Genomic DNA, 23,548 nt, shown 5'->3' on the forward strand with positions numbered 1-23,548 from the left:
TTATAATTGATTAAATTTTCTCTTAATACAAAGACCTCAATTAAGATTAAACATTCCTTGTGATGAGGCAAAGTAAGAATTTTTTTACGTAAAATTATATATATTGATTTACTTTGCATAACATATTGCTTTAAATAGCAGGGGATAGTTACTTAGGGAGCTAAATTGCTCTGCAGGGTATAGATGAAGCAAGGCAATGAATGGCTTCAATCAAGCCACCCACATTCTCGTGAGACGTTTGTGACTTTGGCATTATCAATACTATTACTTAAAATATTTGGCTAATTATAATCCCTGTTCAGAATCCAGGATAATTTAAATGTCTTTTGACTGGTTAAGGCTTATAGCAGTGTTGAGACTCTATGATTTAACTACATTAAGGTCTCTCTTTGTTCATATGAAAAGACAGCTCTCTCTGTATACATACGTATGTATATATATACATACACTCACAGACACACACACACCCATGTGCAAACAGAGACATCATACATTGTAATTTAGGCAAATTTCTTACCATGTCTGGGAGACTTAAGGTTTCTCAGATACAATAAACGCTTAGGCTTACTGATACAGAGGGCCTCTGTATTAAGACTAACAAAAGACAAAATTCAGAGGGAACAATCCAGGCATAATAGAATTAACCCAATTGTGAACTCTTATTCATTATCAAAAGCAGTAATTTGTCATAGTACATATTGTCTGTCCCACTAGTCATTACCAGGGTCAGGATCCTGAGTTTCCACCTGAGTCTTTGGGAAAGAGAGTGCTGTAAGTAATTCATAAAGAACTCAGTACATGCTGCCCTACTATTACAGGAAAGGGGTCTCAATACAGACCCCAACAGAGGTTTCTTGGGTCTCACACTAGAAAGAATTCAGGGAGAGTCCACCATGCAAAGTGAAAGCAAGTTTATTAAGAAAGTAAAGAAATACAAGAATGGCTACTCCATAGACAGAGCAGCCCTTTGGGCTGCTGGTTGTCAATTTTTATGGTTGTTTCTTCAAGATATGCTAAACAAGGGGTGGATTATTTATGCCTCCCCTTTTTCGACCATATAGTGTAAGTTCCTGATGTTGTCATGAGATTTGTAAACTGTCATAGTGCTGGTGGGAGTGTAGCAGAGAGGACAACCAGAGGTCACTCCCATTGCCATTTTGGATATGGTGGGTATTGGCCACTCCTTCACTGCTATCTGTTTTCTCAATAAGGTCTTTATGATCTGTATTTTGTACTGACCTCCCATCTCACCCTGTGGCTTAGAATGCCTTAACCATCTGGGAATGCAGTCCAGTAGGTTTCAGCCTAATTTCACCCAGCTCCTATTTAATACAGAGTTGCTCTGGTTCACACACCTCTGACATTTCTCCCATCCATTCTGTAAGAAAACCAGAGGGACTAAGATTCATCTTCTGTAACTTCTTCAGGCTAAAGAGGGGTGATGATATTCCTGCCTAACTATGAGAGTCTCCTGCATTCAGGGTAGTCTGAAGCTCAGTCAGAAAGCAACAGTACAGTAAGGTCCATTCAAAACTCTTGAGTTTTGACTAAAGGTGATATCTGGAAGATGAGTAAGTGTTTAATCTAACAAAGTATTCAGTAAGCTTGTTCTGTATTCCTACAAAAAGAGTATAACAGCAATATATTCCATAGGAGTAAAGCAAAATAAGTAAAGTTATTCCAAGTAAACTAATTTCAAAGATTTTTCATGAACTGGGCAACTGTTGGAACTAAGCTGATATTGACTTGTTAGTCCATTGTAATGTGCCCAGAATTAGAATACAGATCCAGATTTTTACATAACCTACCCTCTCGTTTCTTCTGAGAGGCAGTCAGAGATCACCAGTTAGTTCACAGAAATAAGCAGGGTTAGCCAAAATTGCAGAAACAAACTTAAAAACAACTAATGAGACTAGAATTTTAAAACAAGTGTACCATAGCTTTTGAAACATAATATTTCTCTCTCCAGTTTCCCATTTTTACTAAAAACAAATCATGGTAAGACTGATTTGCTTTATTATACTTGGCCTGGTTATTTGTATAAAGCGCAGGAAGAATAATTATTTTGCACATAGTATCTTTTTAAATTGGCTTTGATGGAACTCTGTTTTATAGAAGAAACCTTAAATAAGACTTTTTAAAGCCAAGTTCAGCCACGGGTTTGTACTCTCAAATACCTATGAGCTGAACAAATTCCTCTCTTCTTGTAGAGTCCCAAGACAACCTGGGGCTTCTGGATCTGTCAAAAAGTGAAATTTTTTACTTACCACAGGTCAGGAGGTCTGCAGCCAATTTCCAAGGGGCTTTTATTGGCTTTATGAGTCAAGTTTTATTCCTTATAGGAAAGCACAACCATTCCAGATAAAGCTTGGTAAAATACCAATTTCTCCAATTGTGTCCTATTACAAAAGAAAACAGATTTTTATTACACTTATGAAAATAACTATATTGTCATAAAACTATTCACAAATAGTTTTCAAATTTTGGAGAAATCAGATACAGAGAGATAAACATGTTCCATATTTTGTTTGTAGGAGTATATTTACTCAATTGCTAAGGTCTGTAAATAGCTATAAAAAAGTTTCCTTTACTCTCAAAATCAAAAAAAGGATCAGCAGTATTTTAGCAAAGTTAAAAAGATTATTTCCGTTTTCTAATGGTTCAGTTCATTCAGTTAACTCCTGATGCATTTAATATTCATGAACATTCCAACTCTTCATGACAGTTCTCAAAGTTCTTTTCTCTATTCTAACGTTGCAGTTTTCAAAGTTACTAGAAAACTGCATTTAAGAACACCTGCTAGAGCTGCATAGTTGATTATAACCACCTTCTAAAGAGGCCTGACAGAAGACAACAGTTGTCTGTGGAAGATAAAAAGTTTTAGAACAGACACTATTAAAGCTACAATTGATATGGAAATTTAGTTACTTCTGTGTCACACAAAATTTTACATAATAATTATAGTTATTAATGACATACACTAAGTTATATTAGAATTATAGGAGTTTCCCATAACTTTGGAACATATACCAGTAACACATTTATTCAAATATAGTCCAAAGAAAGCAAAACACACTCATATATAACATTTGTTATTTCCTGTATTATTTTTATATCAAATAAACCTAATTTCACCTTTACATTAGTGTACTATTAATATGAAATTCAATTTTTTATAAAAACTTACACATATTTATCCAATTTTATTGTTTAACCATAAGGTAGATCCTTATGTCTTTTATAACCCTTTACCCTTTTTTTGTGAAAGATCAGATTAGTGCTTTTAGAAAAATCTATTGTGCTTTTATTCCAATGTTTACTTTCCAGAAGAGCTGAATAATGTCCTTTAACTTTAGCCAATGTGCTCACACACAGAATCTCCTACAATTAATTTTTTTAAACCTTTCACAACCTGTTTAAACCTTTAGTTATTTTCCTTAAAATGATTCTTTAATACTTTAGGCAGAAAAAAACCCACATTTCCATGACTTTTTATAAACTTCCATCAGAAATACTTTCACTTTATATACCTTGCATGTAAAATTGTTTGTTTGGTAGTTTCAATTACATGTTAACTCTTAGCAACTTTTAATTTTGGTAAAGACCTTGCTAAGTTTGACCTTTTAATTATGTACTAGTTGTGGCGCCTAGTCTCGGACACACCAGGCAAAGTGCAGGTAAGAGCTGACTCTGCAGCATAGATAGGGAGTGGGGCTAACTCCACATGTCCCTAGGCCTTACCTAGCTGCAAAGCAGGCAAAGTTGCACCGTAAGAGTCATAGTGGCATTTTATGAAGCATTTAGCAGGCTTCACAATCTTTGAATTGTACATTTCTTGCATAAATCACCTTTAATAAATCATTTTATGACTCACATGACTGAGACATCTTTCCCTAAACATGCCTTCTTTTAAACAACCAGTCATTTTACTTTAAAACAAGAATTGACCATACAAGATCCTTCCTTGTATAAAATCTCTTTCTCTACTATCTTTCTTTGTATAGCTGAGGAGATGGCTAATTCCTTATGTCCCCGGGCCGTATCTAGAATCTAATGGCTTTAAGGTAGGTAAATTAAACCATTTTTAAAAGTTAAAGAAGCAATTTATCACCTTAAAGCATTTAGCAAACTTAATATCTGACCTGCATAATTTACACTAAATGTTTTTATTTTATAAATACTTTTAAAAGATGTTTTTATTTCCCAAATATTAAAGTTATAGGAACTAAAAGGCATCAGTTTTTATTTTGCATTCATATTTAAGCAATTATTTTTAAGCCAATCAGAGCTCTTTTAAATAAACATTACACAGAACACATATGTGGCTAAACAGAAAGAAGATTACTACAGTAGTTGTAAGATTTTTTATTTGCCTATTTTTAAGTTTCTTAATTGAATTCCTGGCTTTAGGATGCAGCCTTTGGAAGAACAAGGCCCCGAAAGGGGTATCTGGTGCCTCCCGTTTTCCCAAAGAGTCCAAGCTGTTAGAGCTCGAATATTCACTTTCAACTAAACTGATTTTAACTTTTAGTAAAAGTCCTTTTAGAAGTTGTTAGGCCAAACGGCCGATATTTCTGGCTTTGAACTTTACCAAAGGTAACCTCCCAGTGCTTAGAGAAAGGAAAATTTAAGACAGGCCACGGAGGAGAAGAGAATAAACAAGGTCACACAGATACTAAACCAGAAGAGACTTACTTTCTTGGTGGAAAATTGAACCCGGCCCGCCATTTTGAAGTGAAAAACCTGAGCTCCTGAGCTACAGCACAGGACAGTTTCCATTTCCTTTCCTGGAAGCCGAGAGCAGTTAACTTAGAACTTGCAAAGGCTTTTAACTGTTTAACATAATTTTTAGAGCTCACTGTAACATGAACCCTAAAATTCCTGTTCCCTGGAGGGTGGAGAGCAAAAGAAGTCCCGCCACACTGTTAAAAAGTCAGGCTTCCAAGGACACAAAACAAGGCGGAGACTTCATCGAGTTTTTTGTTCATTTCAGGCACCTGCAGTCAAGTTTGTTACTGACCAGCTGCTGGGTTGCTTTGAAAAGAGGACTTACAGGTGTTCTAACTTAAAAGCCCGTGTTGTATCTTAAAGTACCCCTCAACACAGAAAAACAAATTTATAGCAAAAAATATACTAGTTTAAGCCTAGCCTTAGAATTCTTTTTCACATTAACCAAAACTTTACAGAGGAGATAAACACTGATTTCGGCCCCCCCCCCTCCAAAACTTTACAGAGGAGATAAACACTGATTTCTGCCCGCCCCGCCCCACCACCAATCATTCACACATTTGCAAACAGAGAGGGAAGCCAGAAATCTGACTGGTAAAATATTCTTACCCTTTGCCGGCATGGCAGGCTTCTGGGTCCCCTTTCTCTGAGTGACCCTATCTCCTTGGGTGCCAAGCCACATCATAAAGAAAAATCATTTCTTTTCATTCTGCCCAGAGCAAAATACATGTGATAAAACACAGATTTTTAGCCACTCTGCTTAGCACCCGATACCAAACTGGCAAGGGGGCTTACATTTGCCGCCAGATGGGCCCCATCACCTTTAATCTAACTTCTGACTTGGAGTTTCAACACGTGGTCTCTGGGCAAGATGATTGCCCTAAGTAGCAGAAAAGATAGCACAGTAAAAGCAGAGAAGGCAAGTATTGCCTGTGGCAGGGTTGGGAAGGTGAAATGCTCAGGGAGGACAGAGAAAAGACACACTTCCTGCAGCTGTCAATGAAAAATTTCGGTGGCTGCTGGTCAGTAGTAAAGGGATCTTTTCCAGGAGTACCATCAGCTCTCAAGTTTCTGCTCTCAGGGAGAAAAAAGCTCCCCATGTCTTACCATCTGTAATGCCTAACCCTGTCTCCCACACCTGTCATCAGAGTGCAAGGCAGATTAATCCAAAGAGAATAGCAATTAGTATCCTATAGTACCAAACTTGTTCCTAGCCGATAGGGACTTTGCTTAGAGGAGCCTCTAACCTTTCTAAGTTGTGCCTCTAACCCAAGGTTGATCAAGCGTGCTTGCCTTTTATTAAGAGGGGCCTAACTCACTCTGTGTTAGGAATGACTCTAACTCCCCTAAGTTGGACCTCTCAGTCAATCCTATTATTTATCTGCGAATATGCACCCCACTTACCCAAAGTCATCCAATCAGTGCTGTAGTCTATTTTCTTTGGGTCAGGTCCCAACGTTAGCCTTTAGGTCAAGGTTTCTGCAGTATGGTCCCATTGTGGTCACCAAGACGTTACAGGAAAGAGGTCCTGATGCAGACCCCAAGAGAGGATTCTTGGATTTCACACAAGAAATAGTTCAGGGCGAGTCCACAGTGCAAAGTGAAAGCAAGTTGATTAAGAAAGTAAAGAATTACAAGAATGGCTACTCCATAGACAAAGCAACCCGAGTGCTGTTGGTTGCCCATTTTAATGGTTATTTCTTGACGACATACTAACCAAGGGGTGGATTATTCAGGCCTCCACTTTTTAGACCATAGGGGCTGAGTTCCAGATGTTGCCATGGCATTTGTAAACTACCATGGGCACTGGTGGGAGTGTAGCAGTGACGACGACCAGAAGTCACTCTCATTGCCATTTTGGTTTTGGTGGGTTTTGGCTGGCTCCTTTACTGCAACCTGCTTTCTCAGCAAGGTCTTTATAACCTGTATTTTGTGCTGACTTCGTATCTCATCCTGTGACTTAAAATGCCTCACCCATCTGGGAATTTGGCCCAGTAAGTTTCAGCATCATTTTATCCAGCTTCTATTTAAGACAGAGTTGCTCTGGATCACATGTTTCTGACACTACGGTGGGACTCCTCATTTAAACTGAAGCCAGAAAGAAGTAAAGGGTATTCCTCCCATCCTTTTATGCTGCCTTGGAGTGTAAGCAGCATCCCATGTGGAAACTGTGCCATGTTGCAGAACAGGAGAATGAATGACTATGCAGATCAGAGAAGAGAGTGGAGGAGACCAAGTTGTATTTGAAAGCCCAGCAGAGTCAGGCAGCACTGAGGTACCCAGTGAAGATGCAACTCTAATTTTGTTTTATGCTACAAAATTATTATTATTTATGCTATAGTTATTAACCACATACACTAAGTTATATTAGAATTATAGGAGTTTCCCATAACTTTGGAACATATACCAGTAACACATTTATTCAAATACAGTCCAAAGAAAGCAAAACACATTCACATTTAACATTTGATATTTCCTGTGTGATTTTTATATCAAATAAACCTAATTTCACCTTTACATTAGTGTACTATTAATATGAAATTCAATTTTTTATAAAAACTTACACATATTTATCCAATTTTATTGTTTAACCATAAGGTAGATCCTTATGTCTTTTATAACCCTTTACCCTTTTTTTGTGAAAGATCAGATTAGTGCTTTTAGAAAAATCTATTGTGCTTTTATTCCAATGTTTACTTTCCAGAAGAGCTGAATAATGTCCTTTAACTTTAGCCAATGTGTTCACACACAGAATCTCCTACAATTAATTTTTTAAACCTTTCACAACCTGATTAAACCTTTAGTTATTTTCCTTAAAATGATTCTTTAATACTTCAGGCAGAAAAAAAATCCACATTTTTATGACTTTTTATAAACTTCCATCAGAAATAATTTTGCTTTATACACCTTGCATGTAAAATTGATTGTTTGGTAGTTTCAATTACATGTTAACTCTTAGCAACTTTTAATTTTGGTAAAGACCTTGGTAAGTTTGACCTTTTAAGTATGTACTAGTTGTGGAGCCTAGTCTCGGCCACACCAGGCAAAAGTGCAGATAAGAGGCGGGGTGCGGTGGCTCAAGCCTGTAATCTCAGCACTTTGGGAGGCCGAGGCCGGTGGATCACGAGGTCAAGAGATCGAGACCATCCTGGTCGTCATGGTGAAACCCCATCTCTACTAAAAATACAAAAAGTTAGCTGGGCATGGTGGTGCGTGCCTGTAATCCCAGCTACTCAGGAGCCCAGATCGCGCCACTGCACTCCAGCCTGGGTAACAAGAGCAAAACTCCTCCTTCTCAAAAAAAAAAAAAAAAAAAAAAAAAAGTGCAGGTAAGAGCTGACTCTGCAGCATAGATAGGGAGTGGGGCTAACTCCACATGTCCCTAGGCCTTACCTAGCTGCAAAGCAGGCAAAGTTGCACCGTAAGAGTCATAGTGGCATTTTATGAAGCACTTAGCAGGCTTCACAATCTTTGAATTGTACATTTCTTGCATAAATCACCTTTAATAAATCATTTTATGACTCACATGACTGAGACATTCTTTCCCTAAACATGCCTTCTTTTAAACAACCAGTCATTTTACTTTAAAACAAGAATTGACCATACAAGATCCTTCCTTGTATAAAATCTCTTTCTCTACTATCTTTCTTTGTATAGCTGAGGAGATGGCTAATTCCTTATGTCCCCGGGCCGTATCTAGAATCTAATGGCTTTAAGGTAGGTAAATTAAACCATTTTTAAAAGTTAAAGAAGCAATTTATCACCTTAAAGCATTTAGCAAACTTAATATCTGACCTGCATAATTTACACTAAATGTTTTTATTTTATAAATACTTTTAAAAGATGTTTTTATTTCCCAAATATTAAAGTTATAGGAACTAAAAGGCATCAGTTTTTATTTTGCATTCATATTTAAGCAATTATTTTTAAGCCAATCAGAGCTCTTTTAAATAAACATTACACAGAACACATATGTGGCTAAACAGAAAGAAGATTACTACAGTAGTTGTAAGATTTTTTATTTGCCTATTTTTAAGTTTCTTAATTGAATTCCTGGCTTTAGGATGCAGCCTTTGGAAGAACAAGGCCCCGAAAGGGGTATCTGGTGCCTCCCGTTTTCCCAAAGAGTCCAAGCTGTTAGAGCTCGAATATTCACTTTCAACTAAACTGATTTTAACTTTTAGTAAAAGTCCTTTTAGAAGTTGTTAGGCCAAACGGCCGATATTTCTGGCTTTGAACTTTACCAAAGGTAACCTCCCAGTGCTTAGAGAAAGGAAAATTTAAGACAGGCCACGGAGGAGAAGAGAATAAACAAGGTCACACAGATACTAAACCAGAAGAGACTTACTTTCTTGGTGGAAAATTGAACCCGGCCCGCCATTTTGAAGTGAAAAACCTGAGCTCCTGAGCTACAGCACAGGACAGTTTCCATTTCCTTTCCTGGAAGCCGAGAGCAGTTAACTTAGAACTTGCAAAGGCTTTTAACTGTTTAACATAATTTTTAGAGCTCACTGTAACATGAACCCTAAAATTCCTGTTCCCTGGAGGGTGGAGAGTAAAAGAAGTCCCGCCACACTGTTAAAAAGTCAGGCGTCCAAGGACACAAAACAAGGCGGAGACTTCATCGAGTTTTTTGTTCATTTCAGGCACCTGCAGTCAAGTTTGTTACTGACCAGCTGCTGGGTTGCTTTGAAAAGAGGACTTACAGGTGTTCTAACTTAAAAGCCCGTGTTGTATCTTAAAGTACCCCTCAACACAGAAAAACAAATTTATAGCAAAAAAATACTAGTTTAATCCTAGCCTTAGAATTCTTTTTCACATTAACCAAAACTTTACAGAGGAGATAAACACTGATTTTTTCCCCCCCAATCATTCAAACATTTGCAAACAGAGAGGGAAGCCAGAAATCTGACTGGTAAAATATTCTTACCCTTTGCCGGCATGGCAGGCTTCTGGGTCCCCTTTCTCTGAGTGACCCTATCTCCTTGGGTGCCAAGCCACATCATAAAGAAAAATCATTTCTTTTCATTCTGCCCAGAGCAAAATACATGTGATAAAACACAGATTTTTAGCCACTCTGCTTAGCACCCGATACCAAACTGGCAAGGGGGCTTACATTTGCCGCCAGATGGGCCCCATCACCTTTAATCTAACTTCTGACTTGGAGTTTCAACACGTGGTCTCTGGGCAAGATGATTGCCCTAAGTAGCAGAAAAGATAGCACAGTAAAAGCAGAGAAGGCAAGTATTGCCTGTGGCAGGGTTGGGAAGGTGAAATGCTCAGGGAGGACAGAGAAAAGACACACTTCCTGCAGCTGTCAATGAAAAATTTCGGTGGCTGCTGGTCAGTAGTAAAGGGATCTTTTCCAGGAGTACCATCAGCTCTCAAGTTTCTGCTCTCAGGGAGAAAAAAGCTCCCCATGTCTTACCATCTGTAATGCCTAACCCTGTCTCCCACACCTGTCATCAGAGTGCAAGGCAGATTAATCCAAAGAGAATAGCAATTAGTATCCTATAGTACCAAACTTGTTCCTAGCCGATAGGGACTTTGCTTAGAGGAGCCTCTAACCTTTCTAAGTTGTGCCTCTAACCCAAGGTTGATCAAGCGTGCTTGCCTTTTATTAAGAGGGGCCTAACTCACTCTGTGTTAGGAATGACTCTAACTCCCCTAAGTTGGACCTCTCAGTCAATCCTATTATTTATCTGCGAATATGCACCCCACTTACCCAAAGTCATCCAATCAGTGCTGTAGTCTATTTTCTTTGGGTCAGGTCCCAACGTTAGCCTTTAGGTCAAGGTTTCTGCAGTATGGTCCCATTGTGGTCACCAAGACGTTACAGGAAAGAGGTCCTGATGCAGACCCCAAGAGAGGATTCTTGGATTTCACACAAGAAATAGTTCAGGGCGAGTCCACAGTGCAAAGTGAAAGCAAGTTGATTAAGAAAGTAAAGAATTACAAGAATGGCTACTCCATAGACAAAGCAACCCGAGTGCTGTTGGTTGCCCATTTTAATGGTTATTTCTTGACGACATACTAACCAAGGGGTGGATTATTCAGGCCTCCACTTTTTAGACCATAGGGGCTGAGTTCCAGATGTTGCCATGGCATTTGTAAACTACCATGGGCACTGGTGGGAGTGTAGCAGTGACGACGACCAGAAGTCACTCTCATTGCCATTTTGGTTTTGGTGGGTTTTGGCTGGCTCCTTTACTGCAACCTGCTTTCTCAGCAAGGTCTTTATAACCTGTATTTTGTGCTGACTTCGTATCTCATCCTGTGACTTAAAATGCCTCACCCATCTGGGAATTTGGCCCAGTAAGTTTCAGCATCATTTTATCCAGCTTCTATTTAAGACAGAGTTGCTCTGGATCACATGTTTCTGACACTACGGTGGGACTCCTCATTTAAACTGAAGCCAGAAAGAAGTAAAGGGTATTCCTCCCATCCTTTTATGCTGCCTTGGAGTGTAAGCAGCATCCCATGTGGAAACTGTGCCATGTTGCAGAACAGGAGAATGAATGACTATGCAGATCAGAGAAGAGAGTGGAGGAGACCAAGTTGTATTTGAAAGCCCAGCAGAGTCAGGCAGCACTGAGGTACCCAGTGAAGATGCAACTCTAATTTTGTTTTATGCTACAAAATTATTATTATTTATGCTATAGTTATTAACCACATACACTAAGTTATATTAGAATTATAGGAGTTTCCCATAACTTTGGAACATATACCAGTAACACATTTATTCAAATACAGTCCAAAGAAAGCAAAACACATTCACATTTAACATTTGATATTTCCTGTGTGATTTTTATATCAAATAAACCTAATTTCACCTTTACATTAGTGTACTATTAATATGAAATTCAATTTTTTATAAAAACTTACACATATTTATCCAATTTTATTGTTTAACCATAAGGTAGATCCTTATGTCTTTTATAACCCTTTACCCTTTTTTTGTGAAAGATCAGATTAGTGCTTTTAGAAAAATCTATTGTGCTTTTATTCCAATGTTTACTTTCCAGAAGAGCTGAATAATGTCCTTTAACTTTAGCCAATGTGTTCACACACAGAATCTCCTACAATTAATTTTTTAAACCTTTCACAACCTGATTAAACCTTTAGTTATTTTCCTTAAAATGATTCTTTAATACTTCAGGCAGAAAAAAAATCCACATTTTTATGACTTTTTATAAACTTCCATCAGAAATAATTTTGCTTTATACACCTTGCATGTAAAATTGATTGTTTGGTAGTTTCAATTACATGTTAACTCTTAGCAACTTTTAATTTTGGTAAAGACCTTGGTAAGTTTGACCTTTTAAGTATGTACTAGTTGTGGAGCCTAGTCTCGGCCACACCAGGCAAAAGTGCAGATAAGAGGCGGGGTGCGGTGGCTCAAGCCTGTAATCTCAGCACTTTGGGAGGCCGAGGCCGGTGGATCACGAGGTCAAGAGATCGAGACCATCCTGGTCGTCATGGTGAAACCCCATCTCTACTAAAAATACAAAAAGTTAGCTGGGCATGGTGGTGCGTGCCTGTAATCCCAGCTACTCAGGAGCCCAGATCGCGCCACTGCACTCCAGCCTGGGTAACAAGAGCAAAACTCCTCCTTCTCAAAAAAAAAAAAAAAAAAAAAAAAAAGTGCAGGTAAGAGCTGACTCTGCAGCATAGATAGGGAGTGGGGCTAACTCCACATGTCCCTAGGCCTTACCTAGCTGCAAAGCAGGCAAAGTTGCACCGTAAGAGTCATAGTGGCATTTTATGAAGCACTTAGCAGGCTTCACAATCTTTGAATTGTACATTTCTTGCATAAATCACCTTTAATAAATCATTTTATGACTCACATGACTGAGACATTCTTTCCCTAAACATGCCTTCTTTTAAACAACCAGTCATTTTACTTTAAAACAAGAATTGACCATACAAGATCCTTCCTTGTATAAAATCTCTTTCTCTACTATCTTTCTTTGTATAGCTGAGGAGATGGCTAATTCCTTATGTCCCCGGGCCGTATCTAGAATCTAATGGCTTTAAGGTAGGTAAATTAAACCATTTTTAAAAGTTAAAGAAGCAATTTATCACCTTAAAGCATTTAGCAAACTTAATATCTGACCTGCATAATTTACACTAAATGTTTTTATTTTATAAATACTTTTAAAAGATGTTTTTATTTCCCAAATATTAAAGTTATAGGAACTAAAAGGCATCAGTTTTTATTTTGCATTCATATTTAAGCAATTATTTTTAAGCCAATCAGAGCTCTTTTAAATAAACATTACACAGAACACATATGTGGCTAAACAGAAAGAAGATTACTACAGTAGTTGTAAGATTTTTTATTTGCCTATTTTTAAGTTTCTTAATTGAATTCCTGGCTTTAGGATGCAGCCTTTGGAAGAACAAGGCCCCGAAAGGGGTATCTGGTGCCTCCCGTTTTCCCAAAGAGTCCAAGCTGTTAGAGCTCGAATATTCACTTTCAACTAAACTGATTTTAACTTTTAGTAAAAGTCCTTTTAGAAGTTGTTAGGCCAAACGGCCGATATTTCTGGCTTTGAACTTTACCAAAGGTAACCTCCCAGTGCTTAGAGAAAGGAAAATTTAAGACAGGCCACGGAGGAGAAGAGAATAAACAAGGTCACACAGATACTAAACCAGAAGAGACTTACTTTCTTGGTGGAAAATTGAACCCGGCCCGCCATTTTGAAGTGAAAAACCTGAGCTCCTGAGCTACAGCACAGGACAGTTTCCATTTCCTTTCCTGGAAGCCGAGAGCAGTTAACTTAGAACTTGCAAAGGCTTTTAACTGTTTAACATAATTTTTAGAGCTCACTGTAACATGAACCCTAAAATTCCTGTTCCCTGGAGGGTGGAGAGTAAAAGAAGTCCCGCCACACTGTTAAAAAGTCAGGCGTCCAAGGACACAAAACAAGGCGGAGACTTCATCGAGTTTTTTGTTCATTTCAGGCACCTGCAGTCAAGTTTGTTACTGACCAGCTGCTGGGTTGCTTTGAAAAGAGGACTTACAGGTGTTCTAACTTAAAAGCCCGTGTTGTATCTTAAAGTACCCCTCAACACAGAAAAACAAATTTATAGCAAAAAAATACTAGTTTAATCCTAGCCTTAGAATTCTTTTTCACATTAACCAAAACTTTACAGAGGAGATAAACACTGATTTTTTCCCCCCCAATCATTCAAACATTTGCAAACAGAGAGGGAAGCCAGAAATCTGACTGGTAAAATATTCTTACCCTTTGCCGGCATGGCAGGCTTCTGGGTCCCCTTTCTCTGAGTGACCCTATCTCCTTGGGTGCCAAGCCACATCATAAAGAAAAATCATTTCTTTTCATTCTGCCCAGAGCAAAATACATGTGATAAAACACAGATTTTTAGCCACTCTGCTTAGCACCCGATACCAAACTGGCAAGGGGGCTTACATTTGCCGCCAGATGGGCCCCATCACCTTTAATCTAACTTCTGACTTGGAGTTTCAACACGTGGTCTCTGGGCAAGATGATTGCCCTAAGTAGCAGAAAAGATAGCACAGTAAAAGCAGAGAAGGCAAGTATTGCCTGTGGCAGGGTTGGGAAGGTGAAATGCTCAGGGAGGACAGAGAAAAGACACACTTCCTGCAGCTGTCAATGAAAAATTTCGGTGGCTGCTGGTCAGTAGTAAAGGGATCTTTTCCAGGAGTACCATCAGCTCTCAAGTTTCTGCTCTCAGGGAGAAAAAAGCTCCCCATGTCTTACCATCTGTAATGCCTAACCCTGTCTCCCACACCTGTCATCAGAGTGCAAGGCAGATTAATCCAAAGAGAATAGCAATTAGTATCCTATAGTACCAAACTTGTTCCTAGCCGATAGGGACTTTGCTTAGAGGAGCCTCTAACCTTTCTAAGTTGTGCCTCTAACCCAAGGTTGATCAAGCGTGCTTGCCTTTTATTAAGAGGGGCCTAACTCACTCTGTGTTAGGAATGACTCTAACTCCCCTAAGTTGGACCTCTCAGTCAATCCTATTATTTATCTGCGAATATGCACCCCACTTACCCAAAGTCATCCAATCAGTGCTGTAGTCTATTTTCTTTGGGTCAGGTCCCAACGTTAGCCTTTAGGTCAAGGTTTCTGCAGTATGGTCCCATTGTGGTCACCAAGACGTTACAGGAAAGAGGTCCTGATGCAGACCCCAAGAGAGGATTCTTGGATTTCACACAAGAAATAGTTCAGGGCGAGTCCACAGTGCAAAGTGAAAGCAAGTTGATTAAGAAAGTAAAGAATTACAAGAATGGCTACTCCATAGACAAAGCAACCCGAGTGCTGTTGGTTGCCCATTTTAATGGTTATTTCTTGACGACATACTAACCAAGGGGTGGATTATTCAGGCCTCCACTTTTTAGACCATAGGGGCTGAGTTCCAGATGTTGCCATGGCATTTGTAAACTACCATGGGCACTGGTGGGAGTGTAGCAGTGACGACGACCAGAAGTCACTCTCATTGCCATTTTGGTTTTGGTGGGTTTTGGCTGGCTCCTTTACTGCAACCTGCTTTCTCAGCAAGGTCTTTATAACCTGTATTTTGTGCTGACTTCGTATCTCATCCTGTGACTTAAAATGCCTCACCCATCTGGGAATTTGGCCCAGTAAGTTTCAGCATCATTTTATCCAGCTTCTATTTAAGACAGAGTTGCTCTGGATCACATGTTTCTGACACTACGGTGGGACTCCTCATTTAAACTGAAGCCAGAAAGAAGTAAAGGGTATTCCTCCCATCCTTTTATGCTGCCTTGGAGTGTAAGCAGCATCCCATGTGGAAACTGTGCCATGTTGCAGAACAGGAGAATGAATGACTATGCAGATCAGAGAAGAGAGTGGAGGAGACCAAGTTGTATTTGAAAGCCCAGCAGAGTCAGGCAGCACTGAGGTACCCAGTGAAGATGCAACTCTAATTTTGTTTTATGCTACAAAATTATTATTATTTATGCTATAGTTATTAACCACATACACTAAGTTATATTAGAATTATAGGAGTTTCCCATAACTTTGGAACATATACCAGTAACACATTTATTCAAATACAGTCCAAAGAAAGCAAAACACATTCACATTTAACATTTGATATTTCCTGTGTGATTTTTATATCAAATAAACCTAATTTCACCTTTACATTAGTGTACTATTAATATGAAATTCAATTTTTTATAAAAACTTACACATATTTATCCAATTTTATTGTTTAACCATAAGGTAGATCCTTATGTCTTTTATAACCCTTTACCCTTTTTTTGTGAAAGATCAGATTAGTGCTTTTAGAAAAATCTATTGTGCTTTTATTCCAATGTTTACTTTCCAGAAGAGCTGAATAATGTCCTTTAACTTTAGCCAATGTGTTCACACACAGAATCTCCTACAATTAATTTTTTAAACCTTTCACAACCTGATTAAACCTTTAGTTATTTTCCTTAAAATGATTCTTTAATACTTCAGGCAGAAAAAAAATCCACATTTTTATGACTTTTTATAAACTTCCATCAGAAATAATTTTGCTTTATACACCTTGCATGTAAAATTGATTGTTTGGTAGTTTCAATTACATGTTAACTCTTAGCAACTTTTAATTTTGGTAAAGACCTTGGTAAGTTTGACCTTTTAAGTATGTACTAGTTGTGGAGCCTAGTCTCGGCCACACCAGGCAAAAGTGCAGATAAGAGGCGGGGTGCGGTGGCTCAAGCCTGTAATCTCAGCACTTTGGGAGGCCGAGGCCGGTGGATCACGAGGTCAAGAGATCGAGACCATCCTGGTCGTCATGGTGAAACCCCATCTCTACTAAAAATACAAAAAGTTAGCTGGGCATGGTGGTGCGTGCCTGTAATCCCAGCTACTCAGGAGCCCAGATCGCGCCACTGCACTCCAGCCTGGGTAACAAGAGCAAAACTCCTCCTTCTCAAAAAAAAAAAAAAAAAAAAAAAAAGTGCAGGTAAGAGCTGACTCTGCAGCATAGATAGGGAGTGGGGCTAACTCCACATGTCCCTAGGCCTTACCTAGCTGCAAAGCAGGCAAAGTTGCACCGTAAGAGTCATAGTGGCATTTTATGAAGCACTTAGCAGGCTTCACAATCTTTGAATTGTACATTTCTTGCATAAATCACCTTTAATAAATCATTTTATGACTCACATGACTGAGACATTCTTTCCCTAAACATGCCTTCTTTTAAACAACCAGTCATTTTACTTTAAAACAAGAATTGACCATACAAGATCCTTCCTTGTATAAAATCTCTTTCTCTACTATCTTTCTTTGTATAGCTGAGGAGATGGCTAATTCCTTATGTCCCCGGGCCGTATCTAGAATCTAATGGCTTTAAGGTAGGTAAATTAAACCATTTTTAAAAGTTAAAGAAGCAATTTATCACCTTAAAGCATTTAGCAAACTTAATATCTGACCTGCATAATTTACACTAAATGTTTTTATTTTATAAATACTTTTAAAAGATGTTTTTATTTCCCAAATATTAAAGTTATAGGAACTAAAAGGCATCAGTTTTTATTTTGCATTCATATTTAAGCAATTATTTTTAAGCCAATCAGAGCTCTTTTAAATAAACATTACACAGAACACATATGTGGCTAAACAGAAAGAAGATTACTACAGTAGTTGTAAGATTTTTTATTTGCCTATTTTTAAGTTTCTTAATTGAATTCCTGGCTTTAGGATGCAGCCTTTGGAAGAACAAGGCCCCGAAAGGGGTATCTGGTGCCTCCCGTTTTCCCAAAGAGTCCAAGCTGTTAGAGCTCGAATATTCACTTTCAACTAAACTGATTTTAACTTTTAGTAAAAGTCCTTTTAGAAGTTGTTAGGCCAAACGGCCGATATTTCTGGCTTTGAACTTTACCAAAGGTAACCTCCCAGTGCTTAGAGAAAGGAAAATTTAAGACAGGCCACGGAGGAGAAGAGAATAAACAAGGTCACACAGATACTAAACCAGAAGAGACTTACTTTCTTGGTGGAAAATTGAACCCGGCCCGCCATTTTGAAGTGAAAAACCTGAGCTCCTGAGCTACAGCACAGGACAGTTTCCATTTCCTTTCCTGGAAGCCGAGAGCAGTTAACTTAGAACTTGCAAAGGCTTTTAACTGTTTAACATAATTTTTAGAGCTCACTGTAACATGAACCCTAAAATTCCTGTTCCCTGGAGGGTGGAGAGTAAAAGAAGTCCCGCCACACTGTTAAAAAGTCAGGCGTCCAAGGACACAAAACAAGGCGGAGACTTCATCGAGTTTTTTGTTCATTTCAGGCACCTGCAGTCAAGTTTGTTACTGACCAGCTGCTGGGTTGCTTTGAAAAGAGGACTTACAGGTGTTCTAACTTAAAAGCCCGTGTTGTATCTTAAAGTACCCCTCAACACAGAAAAACAAATTTATAGCAAAAAAATACTAGTTTAATCCTAGCCTTAGAATTCTTTTTCACATTAACCAAAACTTTACAGAGGAGATAAACACTGATTTTTTCCCCCCCAATCATTCAAACATTTGCAAACAGAGAGGGAAGCCAGAAATCTGACTGGTAAAATATTCTTACCCTTTGCCGGCATGGCAGGCTTCTGGGTCCCCTTTCTCTGAGTGACCCTATCTCCTTGGGTGCCAAGCCACATCATAAAGAAAAATCATTTCTTTTCATTCTGCCCAGAGCAAAATACATGTGATAAAACACAGATTTTTAGCCACTCTGCTTAGCACCCGATACCAAACTGGCAAGGGGGCTTACATTTGCCGCCAGATGGGCCCCATCACCTTTAATCTAACTTCTGACTTGGAGTTTCAACACGTGGTCTCTGGGCAAGATGATTGCCCTAAGTAGCAGAAAAGATAGCACAGTAAAAGCAGAGAAGGCAAGTATTGCCTGTGGCAGGGTTGGGAAGGTGAAATGCTCAGGGAGGACAGAGAAAAGACACACTTCCTGCAGCTGTCAATGAAAAATTTCGGTGGCTGCTGGTCAGTAGTAAAGGGATCTTTTCCAGGAGTACCATCAGCTCTCAAGTTTCTGCTCTCAGGGAGAAAAAAGCTCCCCATGTCTTACCATCTGTAATGCCTAACCCTGTCTCCCACACCTGTCATCAGAGTGCAAGGCAGATTAATCCAAAGAGAATAGCAATTAGTATCCTATAGTACCAAACTTGTTCCTAGCCGATAGGGACTTTGCTTAGAGGAGCCTCTAACCTTTCTAAGTTGTGCCTCTAACCCAAGGTTGATCAAGCGTGCTTGCCTTTTATTAAGAGGGGCCTAACTCACTCTGTGTTAGGAATGACTCTAACTCCCCTAAGTTGGACCTCTCAGTCAATCCTATTATTTATCTGCGAATATGCACCCCACTTACCCAAAGTCATCCAATCAGTGCTGTAGTCTATTTTCTTTGGGTCAGGTCCCAACGTTAGCCTTTAGGTCAAGGTTTCTGCAGTATGGTCCCATTGTGGTCACCAAGACGTTACAGGAAAGAGGTCCTGATGCAGACCCCAAGAGAGGATTCTTGGATTTCACACAAGAAATAGTTCAGGGCGAGTCCACAGTGCAAAGTGAAAGCAAGTTGATTAAGAAAGTAAAGAATTACAAGAATGGCTACTCCATAGACAAAGCAACCCGAGTGCTGTTGGTTGCCCATTTTAATGGTTATTTCTTGACGACATACTAACCAAGGGGTGGATTATTCAGGCCTCCACTTTTTAGACCATAGGGGCTGAGTTCCAGATGTTGCCATGGCATTTGTAAACTACCATGGGCACTGGTGGGAGTGTAGCAGTGACGACGACCAGAAGTCACTCTCATTGCCATTTTGGTTTTGGTGGGTTTTGGCTGGCTCCTTTACTGCAACCTGCTTTCTCAGCAAGGTCTTTATAACCTGTATTTTGTGCTGACTTCGTATCTCATCCTGTGACTTAAAATGCCTCACCCATCTGGGAATTTGGCCCAGTAAGTTTCAGCATCATTTTATCCAGCTTCTATTTAAGACAGAGTTGCTCTGGATCACATGTTTCTGACACTACGGTGGGACTCCTCATTTAAACTGAAGCCAGAAAGAAGTAAAGGGTATTCCTCCCATCCTTTTATGCTGCCTTGGAGTGTAAGCAGCATCCCATGTGGAAACTGTGCCATGTTGCAGAACAGGAGAATGAATGACTATGCAGATCAGAGAAGAGAGTGGAGGAGACCAAGTTGTATTTGAAAGCCCAGCAGAGTCAGGCAGCACTGAGGTACCCAGTGAAGATGCAACTCTAATTTTGTTTTATGCTACAAAATTATTATTATTTATGCTATAGTTATTAACCACATACACTAAGTTATATTAGAATTATAGGAGTTTCCCATAACTTTGGAACATATACCAGTAACACATTTATTCAAATACAGTCCAAAGAAAGCAAAACACATTCACATTTAACATTTGATATTTCCTGTGTGATTTTTATATCAAATAAACCTAATTTCACCTTTACATTAGTGTACTATTAATATGAAATTCAATTTTTTATAAAAACTTACACATATTTATCCAATTTTATTGTTTAACCATAAGGTAGATCCTTATGTCTTTTATAACCCTTTACCCTTTTTTTGTGAAAGATCAGATTAGTGCTTTTAGAAAAATCTATTGTGCTTTTATTCCAATGTTTACTTTCCAGAAGAGCTGAATAATGTCCTTTAACTTTAGCCAATGTGTTCACACACAGAATCTCCTACAATTAATTTTTTAAACCTTTCACAACCTGATTAAACCTTTAGTTATTTTCCTTAAAATGATTCTTTAATACTTCAGGCAGAAAAAAAATCCACATTTTTATGACTTTTTATAAACTTCCATCAGAAATAATTTTGCTTTATACACCTTGCATGTAAAATTGATTGTTTGGTAGTTTCAATTACATGTTAACTCTTAGCAACTTTTAATTTTGGTAAAGACCTTGGTAAGTTTGACCTTTTAAGTATGTACTAGTTGTGGAGCCTAGTCTCGGCCACACCAGGCAAAAGTGCAGATAAGAGGCGGGGTGCGGTGGCTCAAGCCTGTAATCTCAGCACTTTGGGAGGCCGAGGCCGGTGGATCACGAGGTCAAGAGATCGAGACCATCCTGGTCGTCATGGTGAAACCCCATCTCTACTAAAAATACAAAAAGTTAGCTGGGCATGGTGGTGCGTGCCTGTAATCCCAGCTACTCAGGAGCCCAGATCGCGCCACTGCACTCCAGCCTGGGTAACAAGAGCAAAACTCCTCCTTCTCAAAAAAAAAAAAAAAAAAAAAAAAAAGTGCAGGTAAGAGCTGACTCTGCAGCATAGATAGGGAGTGGGGCTAACTCCACATGTCCCTAGGCCTTACCTAGCTGCAAAGCAGGCAAAGTTGCACCGTAAGAGTCATAGTGGCATTTTATGAAGCACTTAGCAGGCTTCACAATCTTTGAATTGTACATTTCTTGCATAAATCACCTTTAATAAATCATTTTATGACTCACATGACTGAGACATTCTTTCCCTAAACATGCCTTCTTTTAAACAACCAGTCATTTTACTTTAAAACAAGAATTGACCATACAAGATCCTTCCTTGTATAAAATCTCTTTCTCTACTATCTTTCTTTGTATAGCTGAGGAGATGGCTAATTCCTTATGTCCCCGGGCCGTATCTAGAATCTAATGGCTTTAAGGTAGGTAAATTAAACCATTTTTAAAAGTTAAAGAAGCAATTTATCACCTTAAAGCATTTAGCAAACTTAATATCTGACCTGCATAATTTACACTAAATGTTTTTATTTTATAAATACTTTTAAAAGATGTTTTTATTTCCCAAATATTAAAGTTATAGGAACTAAAAGGCATCAGTTTTTATTTTGCATTCATATTTAAGCAATTATTTTTAAGCCAATCAGAGCTCTTTTAAATAAACATTACACAGAACACATATGTGGCTAAACAGAAAGAAGATTACTACAGTAGTTGTAAGATTTTTTATTTGCCTATTTTTAAGTTTCTTAATTGAATTCCTGGCTTTAGGATGCAGCCTTTGGAAGAACAAGGCCCCGAAAGGGGTATCTGGTGCCTCCCGTTTTCCCAAAGAGTCCAAGCTGTTAGAGCTCGAATATTCACTTTCAACTAAACTGATTTTAACTTTTAGTAAAAGTCCTTTTAGAAGTTGTTAGGCCAAACGGCCGATATTTCTGGCTTTGAACTTTACCAAAGGTAACCTCCCAGTGCTTAGAGAAAGGAAAATTTAAGACAGGCCACGGAGGAGAAGAGAATAAACAAGGTCACACAGATACTAAACCAGAAGAGACTTACTTTCTTGGTGGAAAATTGAACCCGGCCCGCCATTTTGAAGTGAAAAACCTGAGCTCCTGAGCTACAGCACAGGACAGTTTCCATTTCCTTTCCTGGAAGCCGAGAGCAGTTAACTTAGAACTTGCAAAGGCTTTTAACTGTTTAACATAATTTTTAGAGCTCACTGTAACATGAACCCTAAAATTCCTGTTCCCTGGAGGGTGGAGAGTAAAAGAAGTCCCGCCACACTGTTAAAAAGTCAGGCGTCCAAGGACACAAAACAAGGCGGAGACTTCATCGAGTTTTTTGTTCATTTCAGGCACCTGCAGTCAAGTTTGTTACTGACCAGCTGCTGGGTTGCTTTGAAAAGAGGACTTACAGGTGTTCTAACTTAAAAGCCCGTGTTGTATCTTAAAGTACCCCTCAACACAGAAAAACAAATTTATAGCAAAAAAATACTAGTTTAATCCTAGCCTTAGAATTCTTTTTCACATTAACCAAAACTTTACAGAGGAGATAAACACTGATTTTTTCCCCCCCAATCATTCAAACATTTGCAAACAGAGAGGGAAGCCAGAAATCTGACTGGTAAAATATTCTTACCCTTTGCCGGCATGGCAGGCTTCTGGGTCCCCTTTCTCTGAGTGACCCTATCTCCTTGGGTGCCAAGCCACATCATAAAGAAAAATCATTTCTTTTCATTCTGCCCAGAGCAAAATACATGTGATAAAACACAGATTTTTAGCCACTCTGCTTAGCACCCGATACCAAACTGGCAAGGGGGCTTACATTTGCCGCCAGATGGGCCCCATCACCTTTAATCTAACTTCTGACTTGGAGTTTCAACACGTGGTCTCTGGGCAAGATGATTGCCCTAAGTAGCAGAAAAGATAGCACAGTAAAAGCAGAGAAGGCAAGTATTGCCTGTGGCAGGGTTGGGAAGGTGAAATGCTCAGGGAGGACAGAGAAAAGACACACTTCCTGCAGCTGTCAATGAAAAATTTCGGTGGCTGCTGGTCAGTAGTAAAGGGATCTTTTCCAGGAGTACCATCAGCTCTCAAGTTTCTGCTCTCAGGGAGAAAAAAGCTCCCCATGTCTTACCATCTGTAATGCCTAACCCTGTCTCCCACACCTGTCATCAGAGTGCAAGGCAGATTAATCCAAAGAGAATAGCAGTTAGTATCCTATAGTACCAAACTTGTTCCTAGCCGATAGGGACTTTGCTTAGAGGAGCCTCTAACCTTTCTAAGTTGTGCCTCTAACCCAAGGTTGGTCAAACGTGCTTGCCTTTTATTAAGAGGGGCCTAACTCACTCTGTGTTAGGAATGACTCTAACTCCCCTAAGTTGGACCTCTCAGTCAATCCTATTATTTATCTGCGTATATGCACCCCACTTACCCGAAGTCATCCAATCAGTGCTGTAGTCTATTTTCTTTGGGTCAGGTCCCAACTTTAGCCTTTGGGTCAAGGTTTCTGCAGTATGGTCCCATTGTGGTCACCAAGATGTTACAGGAAAGAGGTCCAGATCCAG

At 39.0% G+C, this 23,548-nt stretch overlaps 1 long non-coding RNA gene across 28 annotated transcripts in view; it reads right to left on the reverse strand.

Moving 5' to 3' along the window:
* Window positions 1-23,165, reverse strand: part of LOC104651773 (uncharacterized) — a 229,964-nt gene extending 206,799 nt beyond the window's left edge. For 7 of the 28 annotated variants that reach the window (XR_012516361.1, XR_012516343.1, XR_012516363.1 and 4 more), the window contains exons 1-2: window positions 4,696-5,186; window positions 2,268-2,399 (exon numbers count right to left, since the gene is read on the reverse strand). This is a non-coding gene — a long non-coding RNA (uncharacterized LOC104651773). Of the gene's footprint in view, window positions 1-2,267; window positions 2,400-4,695; window positions 5,187-5,337; window positions 5,438-6,132; window positions 6,282-9,076; window positions 9,759-10,453; window positions 10,603-13,397; window positions 14,080-14,774; window positions 18,400-19,094; window positions 20,977-22,038 lie in introns of those variants that run through there. The other 21 variants (XR_012516359.1, XR_012516370.1, XR_012516354.1 and 18 more) reach the window with 13 other exon arrangements.
* Window positions 23,166-23,548: the final 383 nt, after the last annotated feature.

Source organism: Saimiri boliviensis, chromosome 2, assembly GCF_048565385.1.
Source record: "Saimiri boliviensis isolate mSaiBol1 chromosome 2, mSaiBol1.pri, whole genome shotgun sequence".
NCBI lineage: Eukaryota > Metazoa > Chordata > Mammalia > Primates > Cebidae > Saimiri > Saimiri boliviensis.